The 12,579-nt window shown below is 40.8% G+C and overlaps 1 protein-coding gene across 3 annotated transcripts in view; it reads right to left on the reverse strand.

The window, feature by feature from the left end:
* plekhg5b (pleckstrin homology domain containing, family G (with RhoGef domain) member 5b) overlaps positions 1-12,579 on the reverse strand; it is a 118,967-nt gene that overhangs the window by 40,185 nt on the left and 66,203 nt on the right. The window contains exons 1-2 of one of the 3 annotated variants that reach the window (XM_064922408.1): positions 9,939-9,998; positions 9,256-9,296 (exon numbers count right to left, since the gene is read on the reverse strand). The exons of 1 other annotated variant lie outside the window; for it this stretch is intronic. The gene's annotated coding sequence lies outside the window, so the exon portion shown is untranslated. Of the gene's footprint in view, positions 1-9,255; positions 9,297-9,938; positions 10,025-12,579 lie in introns of those variants that run through there. One more of the 3 variants, XM_064922407.1, reaches the window with a different exon arrangement.

Raw genomic sequence — 12,579 nt, forward strand, 5'->3', positions numbered from 1 at the left:
TTTGATGCCCCTCCATCCCCATTAAGAAAATACAGATAAAAATGCAAGACCATGCTGCCAACAGCACTGGATCAGACACAAACACCCTCCCCCGACTGACTGGCTTTAATCTTAACAGCCTGTCCTGCTAGAGCACACCTAACTCTTATATAACCTCCATCTCAACCTCTCTGTGTGTGTGTGTGTGTAAGATTACTGTATGGTTCCCAGTATTCAGTATACTTGACTTTCTCCACATTTTGTTACGTTACAGCCTTACTCGAAAATTGATTGAATTGTTTTTCCTCAGTCAACACACAATATCCCATAATGGCAAAGCAAAAAAAGGTTATACATTTCAGCAAATTAATAAAAAATTAAAAACAGAAAAACATTTACATAAGTATTCAGACCCTTTACTCATTACTTTATTGAAGCACCTATGACACTACAAGCTTGGAACACCTGTATTTGGGGAGTTTCTCCCATTCTTCTCTGCAGAGCTTCTCAAGATCTGTCAGGTTGGATGGGGAGCGTCACTGCACTATTTTCAGGTCTCTCCAGAGATGTTCGCTTAGGTTCAAGTCCAAGCTCTGACTGGGCCACTGAAGGACATTCAGAGACTTGTCCCAAAGCCACTCTTCAGTGGTGGAAAAGGTACCCAATTGTCAGAGTAAAAGTAAAGATATCTTAATAGAAAATGACTCAAGTGAAAATCACCTAGTAAAATACTAATTGAGGAAAAGTCTAAAAGTATTTGGTTTTAAATATACTTCTGTATCAAAATTACACGTAATTGCTCAAATATACTTAAGCATCAACAGTAAATGTACAAATATTTTTTTACAGATAGACAGGGGCACACTCCAACACTCAGACGTCATTTACCAAACGAAACGTGTATTTAGTGAGTACGCCAGATCACAGGCAGTAGGGATGTTCACTTGATAAGTGCGTGAATTGGACCATTTTCCTGTCAAATGAACAAGTACTTTTGGGTGTCAGGGAAAACTTATGGAGTAAAAAGTACATTATTTTCTTTAGGAATGAAGTAAAAGTTGTTGCCACTACCATTCTTCCTCCAGATATGAAGCTTGGAATTCAGGCCAAAGAGTTCAATCTTTGTTTCATTAGACTAGATAATCTTTGACTAAAGGGTCTTTTAGGTGTCTTTTGGCAAACTTCAAGGAGGCTGTCATGTGCTTTTTGCTAAGGAGTGGCTTCCGTCTGGACACTCTACCAGAAAGGCATGATTGGTAGAATGCAGCAGAGATTGTTGTCCTTCTGGAAAGTTTTCCCATCTCCACAGAGGAACACGGGAGCTCTGTCAGAGTGACCATCAGGTTCTTGGTCACCAATTGCTCAGTTTGGCCAGGCAGCCAGCTCTAGGAAGAGTCTTGGTGGTTCCAAACTTCTTCCATTTAAGAATGATGGAGGCCACTGTGTTCTTGAGGCCCTTCAATGCTGCATACATTTTTGGTACTCTTCCCTAGATCTGTGTACCGACACAACCCTGTCTCGGAGCTCTATGGACAATTCCATCGACCTCATGGCTTGGTTTTTGCTCTGACATGCACTGTCAACTGAGGGACCTTATATATTGACAGGTGTGTGCGCCTTTCCAAATCCTGTCCAATCAATTGAATTTACCACAGGTGGACTCCAATCAAGTTGTAGAAACATCTCATGGATGATCAATGGAAACGGGATGCAACCGAGATCAATATTTCGAGTCTCATAGAAAATAAAAGGTATGTTTTTTTATTTGTATTACATTTGCAAAAATGTCTAAAAACCTGTTTTCGCTTTTTTATGGGGTGTTGTGTGTAGATTGAAGATTTAACATTTTATACATTTTAGAATAAGGCTGTAACGTGACAAAATGTGGAAAAAGTCAAGGGGTCTGAATACTTTACGAATGCATTGTATAGTATAACAAAATGTTTACGTTTTTGTTCATTTTGGTGTTTGGCCATTGTTTTCCCAAGCAGTTGAGCACACAACATTCTCTCGAGGCAAGCCGAAGTCTATGCCCCCTTCGTCAGTGGTTGGTCAACAGTAGGGATCCTTCAATTAAGTGTTTGTCATACAACGACAGACAACTGGTTGTTTTCATGCACATTGCAAGAAATACTGCACCAGACATCTTTATTAGATGTACAATTAGGTGACTAGGACCTCTGCAAAAACGTCAACATTTATTACAGATGTGTGTACAGGCTATGGCGTCTCAAGAGGGACAAGCAAATGTATTTTAAGGGTGTATACGAGCACAGATGTTCACGTCGCATAGCCAAGTTCTGCTAGGAACAAACCAAATCTATGTATGCGGAAGCCTTTAGAGTGTGTGTGTGTGTGTGTGTGTGTGTGTGTGTGTGTGTGTATATATATATACACACACACACACACACCACACACCCCCCCCCCTTTTGGCCACGACTCTGGTTTGAGAATGACACAAATATTAATTTCCACAAAGTTTGCTGCTTCAGTGTCTTTAGATATTTTTGTCAGATGTTACTATGGAATACTGAAGTATAATTACAAGCATTTCATAAGTGTGAAAGGCTTTTATTGACAATTACATGAATTTGATGCAAAGAGTCAATATTTGCAGTGTTGACCCTTCTTTTTCAAGACCTCTGCAATCTGCCTTTGCATGCTGTCAATTAACTTATGGGCCACATCCTGACTGATGGCAGCCCATTCTCGCAAAATCAATGCTTGGAGTTTGTCAGAATGTGGGTTGTTGTTTGTCCATCCGCCTCTTGAGGATTGACCACAAGTTCTCAACGGGATTAAGGTCTGGGAAGTCTTATGGCCATGGACCCAAAATATCAATGTTTTGTCCCCCGAGACACTTAGTTATCACTTTTGCCTTATCGCAAGATGCGCCAACATTTTTCATTTATTTATTCAACCTTTACTTAACCAGGATGGGCTCATTGAGATTAAAATCTCTTTTTCAAGAGCGCCCTGGCCAAGATAGGCAGCACCAAGTCATTAAAAAAAATTAGACAGACAGACAACATGAAAAACTAAAAGTACTCTAGTAAAAACCATTGAATTCACAAGAGTATAAAACAGCAAATTAAAAACATTGACAGGTCAGGGAATCAGCCTCAAAATCCTTCAGTGATTTAAAAAACACCAATCGGGACAAGTTCTTCCAGTTTAAAAGTATTACCTCGACTTTGTTGTCCTTAAGCCATTTTGCCACAACTTTGGAAGTATGCTTGGGGTCAATGTCCATTTGGAAGACCCATTTGCGACCAAGCTTAGACTTCCTGACTGATGTCTTGAAATGTAGCTTCAATATATCAACATCATTTTCCTACCTCATAATGCCATCTATTTTGTGAAGTGCACCAGTCCCTCCTGCAGCAAAGCACCCCCACAACATGATGCTGCCACCCCCGTGCTTCACGGTTTGGATGTATTCTTCAGCTTGCAAGCCTCCCCCTTTTTCCTCCTAACATAACGATGGTCATAATGGACAAACAGTTCTATTTTTGTTTCATCAGACCAGAGGACATTTCTCCAAAAAAGTACAATCTTTGTCCCCATGTGCAGTTGCAAACCGTTGTCTGGCTTATTTATGGCGGTTTTGGAGCAGTGGCTTCTTCCTTTCTGAGCGGCCTTTTAGATTATGTAGATAGAGGACTCGTTTTACTGTGGATATAGATACTTCTGTACCCGTTTCCTCCAGCATCTTCACAAGGTTCTTTGCTGTTGTTCTGGAATTGATTTGCATTTCTCGCACCAGAGTACGTTCATCTCTATGATACAGAATGGGTCTCCTTCCTGAGTGGTATGACGACTGCGTGGTTCTATGATGTTTATACTTGCATACTATTATTTGTACAGATGAACGTGGTACCTTCAGGCGTTTGGAAATGGCTCCCAAGGATGAATCAGACTTGTGGATATCTACAATTTTTTGTTCTGAGGTCTTGGCTGATTTCTTTTGAAACTTCTGACCGACTGAAATTGTGATCCAGTCAATTTTAAGTGAAATAATCTTTCTGTAAGCAATTGTTGGAAAAATTACAAAGTACATGTCCTAACCGACTTCCCAAAACTATAGTTTGTTAAAAAGAAATGTGGAGTGGTTTAAAAAATGAGTTTTAATGACTGATGGAACACACACACGTTCAAAACATTGTGGTCACTTTGAAAACACCAGTCTCAATGTCAACAGTGAAGAGGTGACTCCGGGATGCTGGCCTTCAAGGCAGAGCGGCAGTGTAGCCTAGTGGTTAGAGCGTTGGACTAGTAACCGGAAGGTTGAGAGTTCAAACCCCTGAGCTGACAAGGTACAAATCTGTCGTTCTGCCCCTGAACAGGCAGTTAACCCACTGTTCTCAGGCCGTCATTGAAAATAAGAATTTGTTCTTAACTAACTTGCCTGGTTAAATAAAGGTAAAATAAATAATAATAAATAAATAAAAAGTAATATCTCAGACTGGCCAACAAAAAGAAAAGATTAAGATGAGCAAAACAGACACTGGACAGAGAAACTCTGCCTGGAAGGCCAGCATCCCGGAGTCGCCTCTTCACTGTTGACGTTGAGACTGGTGTTTTGCAGGTACTATTTAATGAAGCTGCCAGTTGAGAACTTGAGGTGTCCGTTTCTCAAACTAGACACTAATGTACTTGTCCTCTTGCTCAGTTGTGCACAGGGGCCTCCCACTCTTTCTATTCTGATTAGAGCCAGTTTGCGCTGTTCTGTGAAGGGGGTAGCACACAGCGTTGTACGAGGTCTTTAGTTCCTTTCTCACATGGAATAGCCTTCATTTCCCAGAACAAGAATATACCGAGTTTCAAAAGAAAGGTCTTTGTTTCTGGCCATTCTGAGCCTGTAAATCGAACCCACAAATGCTGATGCTCCAGATACTCAACTAGTCCAAAAGAGGCCAGTTTTATTGCTTCTTTAATCAGAACAGCAGTTTTCAGCTGTGCTAACATAATTGCAAAAGGGTTTTCTAATGATCAATTAGCCTTTTAAAATGATAAACTTGGAATAGCTAACACAACGTGCCATTGGAAGACAGGATTGATGGTTGCTGATAATGGGAACTTTGTACACCCATGTAGATAAAAAATAAAATAAAAATCTGCCGTTTCCAGCTACAATAGTTATTTACAACATTAACAATGTCTACACTGTATTTCTGATCAATTTGATGTTATTTAAATGAGCAAAAAAAAAAAGCTTTTTCAAAAAACAAGAACATTTCTAAGTGACCCCAAACTTTTGAAAGGCAGTGCATGTCTGATCACACATGAGCAAAGTCACGTGTGTGTGTGTGTGTGTGCGCACAACACTGTTGTTAATCGTTTCAGTGAATGGACATGTTTGCAGCACACATGTTGCAATGAGCCCCTGTGTAATGCCATAGTGTGTGAGTGAAAGATGGAGTGGTGCTCATTGGAAAAGAGTTGGCAGACAGTGATATTAGTAGGAAACTTGTTATTGGGAGAGACATCGTGAGAGAAAAGGCCCCGCCCCAGGTTTTTAATAGGACCCGTTGTGTTTGGTCTACTGCTCTACACACACACCACAACACACACACGTTGTTGGTGCCCACACCCAGAGCTAATTCAATTCCTTGCTTCCCATTGTCATCCACATACAGTCTGTCTCCAGCAGCCAGCTCCCACGCTCTCACAACACACACGATCACAGGCAGCATGAATCAACACATCAGTGAACAGCTATGACATTCAGAGTCAAGACAATAGACGATTATGTTTTAGCTACATCGAGTCCAGACCAAACAGTCATGATGACATTTGGATATGGCTACTTGTGCTCTAATAAAGCCTTAATTTCAGTTATTTACTGTGTGCTTTGTTAACGCTGCAGTCAGATGACAGTGTGGTGCACAGTGTTTCAGTGAAATATTCCAAACCCTAACATCACCCCACATACGGGTTCCTTCAGGACCAGGCCCTAACATGTTAGACATCTTTGATTTGGAAAATTTAAGAGGAGATTCCAGAGCCTGGTTGACACGATTAACGTGGTACACAGTGAGGGAGAGCTGTGACACACTGGTCTGGACAGGAGTCGGTTTGTTGGTGCAATGTTCGCACAAACATCGTCTTGAGCTTTGATTATTTCTCTCAAACTGTTTGTTTATTTCTCTCTCTCTCTCTCTCTCTCTCTCTGGGGGTTGAGATCTCTCATTGTTTGGATTTGAAAATCCAACAGCTGTATTGGAGGGGGGCTGCGCTCAGGGGCTGTGTGTGGCTGTCCATGTGGGTGTTTGAGTAAGACAAAAGGAGAACCAAAATCAGTAAAAATAAAAAGGTACAGCCCCCTTTTTATTGAAGCATCGTGCCTACACCATCAAGGAGCCTATCCAGACTCGAAAGACTGAGTTGTGTGAGCCAGACTAAAGACCATCTTAGCAGCTAGGCCTTCTTATCAGTCATTTAAACATGTAAGGGGCTAACTGTGTGGCTAAAAGTAGACGTACTGAATTACACCCCTGGCTTGAACCATATGAGGTTTGTCTGGTGTCACAATCACAAACACGATTGGTTTTTACTCATTTGTGTAGTCTTGTGCAAATAATAAGATAATTGTGCACTCACACAGCCTCAACTGACAGTCATTGGTCCAGACTTCAGACAGACACACAAGTTCAGACTCACTCCCATCAAACAGATCCCAAACACAGACAAAAGTACATAACATTAATGGCTCATACTCTTTCACTGAAAAGCACCAATTTCAACTCATTCATGAGCTACGCTCTTTCTCTCAAACACGCAAAGCGGGCCTCTTTGGGCAACTCCTTTGGAGCAAGTATACACAGACTGATACAAATATACACAAACAGATATCCAGACAGTCAAACAAATGACAAACACACACATTACTAGGCCCAGCACTCATAACGTATTCATTATGAATGAAGAAATGTATTGTTTCCACAGCTGATGTCCTAGACATGGAAGTCTTCTCTGCTCTCTAATCCTTCCCAGGCCCTCCTATTCTGGTCTGTTATGGTCTGGTGTTCAGACTTCACTCAAACAGCCTCTGCCTCAATCGGCAAGCTGCCTGGGTGACTTCTCTCCACACCACTAAACAAATAATATAGCTTCAGCCTGAGAGACCAGCACTTACCGTACTGCTAATTACTACTGAGACATGGTGGAATAATGGAGAGCTAAAAAATACTCTATAGTATCAATCAAGATTTCTCTGAATTAAGAATGATGGATTGGCACGCAAATACTAAGCAATAAATACCCAGGGAGTATGCTTCACATCAAAAAGACATGACTTCAAGTACTACTTCTTGGGTCTGCCATCTAGGATCTCTCTATATCTATTTTTTTGTACAGTTTTCTGGTAACTCATTTTGATGTCCCTCTTGGGAGTTGAGCACGCGACTGGGGGATAGCCTAGGTTTCCTACAGATTACATAGCGTAGGTCTCACCATTTGGTTATTGTTGGTAGATATTGTAGGTGGTAACATGGGTGGGGGGGGGGGCAGATGAGATCAAAGGGACAAATCAGAGCCCCAGATCATGACTGGACCTGGTCGAATAAAGTATTATTCTATGTTTAACTTTGACGCGTCTGAGAAGAGGCAGGATAAAACCGTACCGCCGCTCTCTGTCTTCTCCCGCCATCCGACCATTCCTCTAACTGGGCTCAGAGTGCCAGAAGCCGGCCAGAGCTTTCCAATGCAGGAGGCCAACGCCACCCTATCATGTTTGTCTCCTATTAACCACCCTCCCTTTACTTGGGATTGGTTTGGTCCCCTTCAAACACATATGGATGTTTACAGAAAAACATGCACTCACTCTGCCTTAGCCTTGTAACCTCTGACACAACACGTCAGAGATTAAGGCTGAGGCAGTGTGTGCATGTTTTTCTATGACACATGGGATGATACAGCCATAAAACTTGAACAGGCTTATTTTCTAATTTGTAATGCGGAGATTGACCGTCCAAGCCCACACCTGAGGCTGAGCGACTGCTCAGTGTCTGGTTTATGTCACAGGTATTAGAATGTGTCGAGTGTTGTACTAAGATGCCTGCTGCTTTATGCTTTTTAGTTCCAATCCAGTCAAATAATGTTGACGTACAACCAGACGCATTTCTCCCAGGCTGGGTTGAACACTTAACTAAAACGGCCACAGGCCTAAAAGCTCAGTACATCACGTACCAAACCAGTGGGAAAGTCATTGGTCAAACTCAACTCTGTGACTTGTCATCTGTGTATATGTATATTTGAGGAGTTGTCAGGCAGACTGGGGGAAAACCACATGGAGTTTCATAATGATGACAAACTTCCAAGTATTTTGAATATATTGTTCCAAACTGAAAACATAGCAGGAGTTTTGTTGGAAAATATGACTTTTGAATCACACCTAGATTCCAAAGCCAATAGCTAGGTACACAAGCATGCTTGAAGCTGTGTGGCCATGTAGGTTAGATCCCAAGCATTCATGTTTTTGGGGAATGTCTGAAGATAACACTCTTCTGGGACAATGTACTGTATGTTCTATAATAAAATATATTCTGGGATAGGAAGTCCCTAGATCCTGCCCTGTTATGTACCTTGGTAATGTTCTGGAGATTGTAATTGACAGTGACATATCGTTGATTAAAGTTTGATTTTCTGCGAGTAAAAAAAGCTATTAACAGGAATTGGTATAAAGTGGAAGCTTGAAAGTCTGAAGAATTGTAAAGTATAATTCAAGAAATAATTGTTGTGGAAAGATTGACTTATGCCTTAAAAAAAGAGGTCCAAAGCAGCCTTTTGATCTCAATATCAAATAATTTCTGGGTAACAATGAAGTACCCTGTTTACAATTAAAATGGTCAAAAATAAACAAAAATAGATTCTTAGCAAAGAGCAATTTCTCAAGCTAGGACTGTCTGGGAGTGGTCTAATTTGGAAGGGGAAACTAAAAATGTGCTTTTATTGGCAGAGGGGTTTAGAACTCTTTCTTATTGGTTTATTTACCAATTGACCGCATGGTGATGTCACTATGGAAGGCCACAATTCCATCCCACCAAAACAGGCTGACATTTCTGGTGGTCTTTTCAAACCGCTCTTACACTAAAAGGGCATTATCATCATGTTCACAATTTCACAGTATTATTTCAACCTCAATGTGGAACTATAAATAAAACAAAGGGTAAAAATGAATTGACTGCACTGGGCCTTTAAGACTGACTGGCCTGAAAGAAGTTTACTTTGGTAAAAATGCAATATAATTGCTTTAATATATTGTACTGTACCTACCTTATGGCAACAGTTTTTTCCCCTGCTTCTCAATTTTGATGCTGTGTGTAATTTGGAAAAAGTAACAAAAAAATATGTTTAATAAAAAGAGGTCCAGAAACTGCTTCTCCAACATATATCCCAAATCGCACAAGTAAGCAGTGTCAAACTCTGAACTAACCATCTCCCCCAAAAAACATGTTATTTTTCCAATGGGCAATGATCCATTGGATTAGCTGTGTTTGGTCCGTTATTGTACAGTAGAGTTTGTGAGTTGTCTGTTCTATGACAGAGATAACCTCAAGGCCATCCACCCAACAGAACCTCACAGGAAATAGCTATTTTTACAAAGTAAACATTCCACTAAAAGTGTTTCAACATGAAAAGCCTTGCCTGTACACTGCACATGCATGCACAGATTGCACACCCACACCTTGAGAAATAGGCTAGTACTTAATATCAAAAGACGCAGATCACCCTGAAGTCAAGTCTTTTCTCCCTAAAAGGTAATGTCAAGCCTTTTGCCCTATAACCATGATGTACAGTATCTACTCTGAGGCATTTTTAAATACACAATCCTAAAACTGCAGATTTTCTGTTGGCTTCACCTCAGACTGAACTATCAAAATGTGTTTATTTGACATTTTACACGTAAACAAAGTGTTATCGAAGTGACAACATGAGAAAACAAAATAACCACTCACCAGCAGCTGATCGGTCTCCACTCTAATGCAGTCAAGGGCACTGAGACGGGAGTTAGTGTTGTCTCAGGCTGCACCACTGGACTCTGATGCAACCAGGCTTCCTAGCCATAGTTTTAGGGAAGGAAAGGAGACAGGCAGGAAGGCGGTGTGCATGACCAAAAAAGGAGGAAGTGAGAAAGAAAAAACGAAACGATTTTGGGAGCTGCTGGAAACTCCTAGAGACAAATTAGGTCTTTCTCTAGGATAACTGCTGATCTGGACACAGGCTGTTCCACTTTCAACTTGGAAATTGATCGTTTGGAAGCCACTTTGGATTTGATATAATGAAAACGGAGAGGGGAGACACTGGCTGGTGCTGCTGAAGACCTTGGCTTGTTGATGTAAGAACCAGATGTGGAATATGCCGACGTCTAAGGAAAACCAGACTTAAAGGCCACTAAACTTTGGATTTGGATTTGTGTGCGTGTATGCGTGTGCGTATGTGTCCCATCAACCCTAGCAGGCAGCTAACATTGTCAGAGGCACACAACACGTAAACAAACCCGGCAAAACACTGAGAAAAACTATATAACAGCTGGAGGAAGTTTGTCAACCTATGCTACCTGAGGAGCAAGAGTTTACAAGTCAAGACAGAACTAGCGGGTGTATTGCACTAGCACTCTCATTGAGGAACAAAATACCCTAATCACCTTGACTCTGGCTATACTCAGCCAGGTATGATATCCCATCTGTCCCTATACATTACACCTAGATGTGAACCAAATGTAAGATCAACCCTAAACTACACAATCCTAGGTAGATGATAACGACACATGCTGGGATCCTTACACTCAGGGCTGTTCAATGTTGGTCCTGGAGAGCCGTAATAATTCTGGTTTTCATCCTCTCCGTCTAATAAGGAACAAGTTCAGATTTGGGATACCAGGTGAATGCAATTTACCAGGTAGAAACAAAAAAAACAGAAGCTTATCAGCCTTCCAGGACCAGAATTGAACAGCCCTGCTTTAACTGAACCTCCGTACTAATGCAGACAGTGGGAGAAGTTGTGAGAGAGGGAGGATGTTTTCTCAATCACACACCCCCAGTATAAAAAAATGCAATGAGAAAAAGTGTGATGGGAAATGTTTATTCAAGTTTCAATGGGAAAGTGGCAAATAGTTCCAGCTTTTTAAAGGTTGGTGGCAGGCAGACCAGAATTAAAAGTCCCACCCTGGATAGAAGCTCCTCTCTAATCTATACTGAACAAAAATATAAACAACATGTGTTGGTCCCACATTTCATGAACTGAAATAAATGATCCGAGAAATTTTCCATATGCAAGAAAAGCTTATTTCTCTCAAATTGTGCACAAATTTGTTGACACACCCGGTTAGCGAAATTTCTCCTTTGCCAAGATAGCCCATCCAACCTTACAGGTGTGGCATATCAAGAAGCTGAAAATCTTAATCCTTTTAAGAATTAGCCCCTTTTTTCCCCATTTTCACCTAAAATGATATACCCAAATCTAACTGCCTGTAGCTCAGGCCCTGAAGCAAGGATATGCATATTCTTGGTAACATTTTTTTTTTAACCTTTATTTAACCAGGAAGGGCCATTGACAGTTAAAAATGTATTTTTCAAGAGCATCCTGGCCAAAATATTTGAAAGGAAACACTTAGGTTTGTGGAAATGTGAATGGAATGTAGTAGAACACACAATACTGTTAAATCTGTTAAAAAATAATACATAGAAAAAAAACAACCGGTCTTTTGTATTTGTTTTGTACCATCATCTTTGAAATGCAAGAGAAAGGCCATAATGTATTATTCCAGCTCAGGTGGAATTTAGATTTTGGCCACTATATGGCATCAGTGTATGTCTAAAGTTTTAGACTGATCCAATGAACCATTGCATCTATGTTCAAAATTTTGTTTCAAGACTGTCCAAATGTGTCTCATTTGTTTATTTATAACTTTTCATGTTCAAAATTGTGCACGCTCAAACAATAGCATGGTATTATTTCACTGTAATAGCTACTGTAAATTGGACAGTGCAGTTAACTTAAATTATTGTTAATCTTTCTGCCAATATCAGATGTGTCTATGTCCTGGGAAATGTTCTTGTTACTTACAACCTCATGCTCATCGCATTAGCCTGTCATTGCAAAGCTGCACCTTGTGCTGGGGACAATAAAAGGCCACTCTAAAATGTGCAGTTTTGTCACAATGCCACAGTTGTCTCAAATTGAGGGAGCGTGCAATTGGCACGTTGACTGCAGGAATGTCCACCAAAGCTGTTGCCAGAAAATGTAATGTTCATTTCTCTACCATAAACCCCTCCAACATCATTTTAGAGAATTTAGCAGTACATCCAACCGGCCTCATAACCGCAGACCACATGTAACCATACCAGCCCCGGACCTCCACATCCAGCTTCTTCTGAAACCAGCCACCCAGACAGCTGATAAAATTTAGGAGTAATTCTGTCTGTAACAAAGCCCTTTAGTGGGAAAAAAAACTAATTCTGATTGGCTGGGCCTGGCTTCTGTGGGTGGGCCCCTGCCCAGTCATGTGAAACCCATAGATTAGGGCCTAATGAATTCATTTCAATTGACTGATTTCCTTATATGAACGGTGACTAAGTAAAATCATAGAAATTTAAG

Source organism: Oncorhynchus masou, chromosome 18 (assembly GCF_036934945.1).
Source record: "Oncorhynchus masou masou isolate Uvic2021 chromosome 18, UVic_Omas_1.1, whole genome shotgun sequence".
Classification (NCBI taxonomy): domain Eukaryota; kingdom Metazoa; phylum Chordata; class Actinopteri; order Salmoniformes; family Salmonidae; genus Oncorhynchus; species Oncorhynchus masou.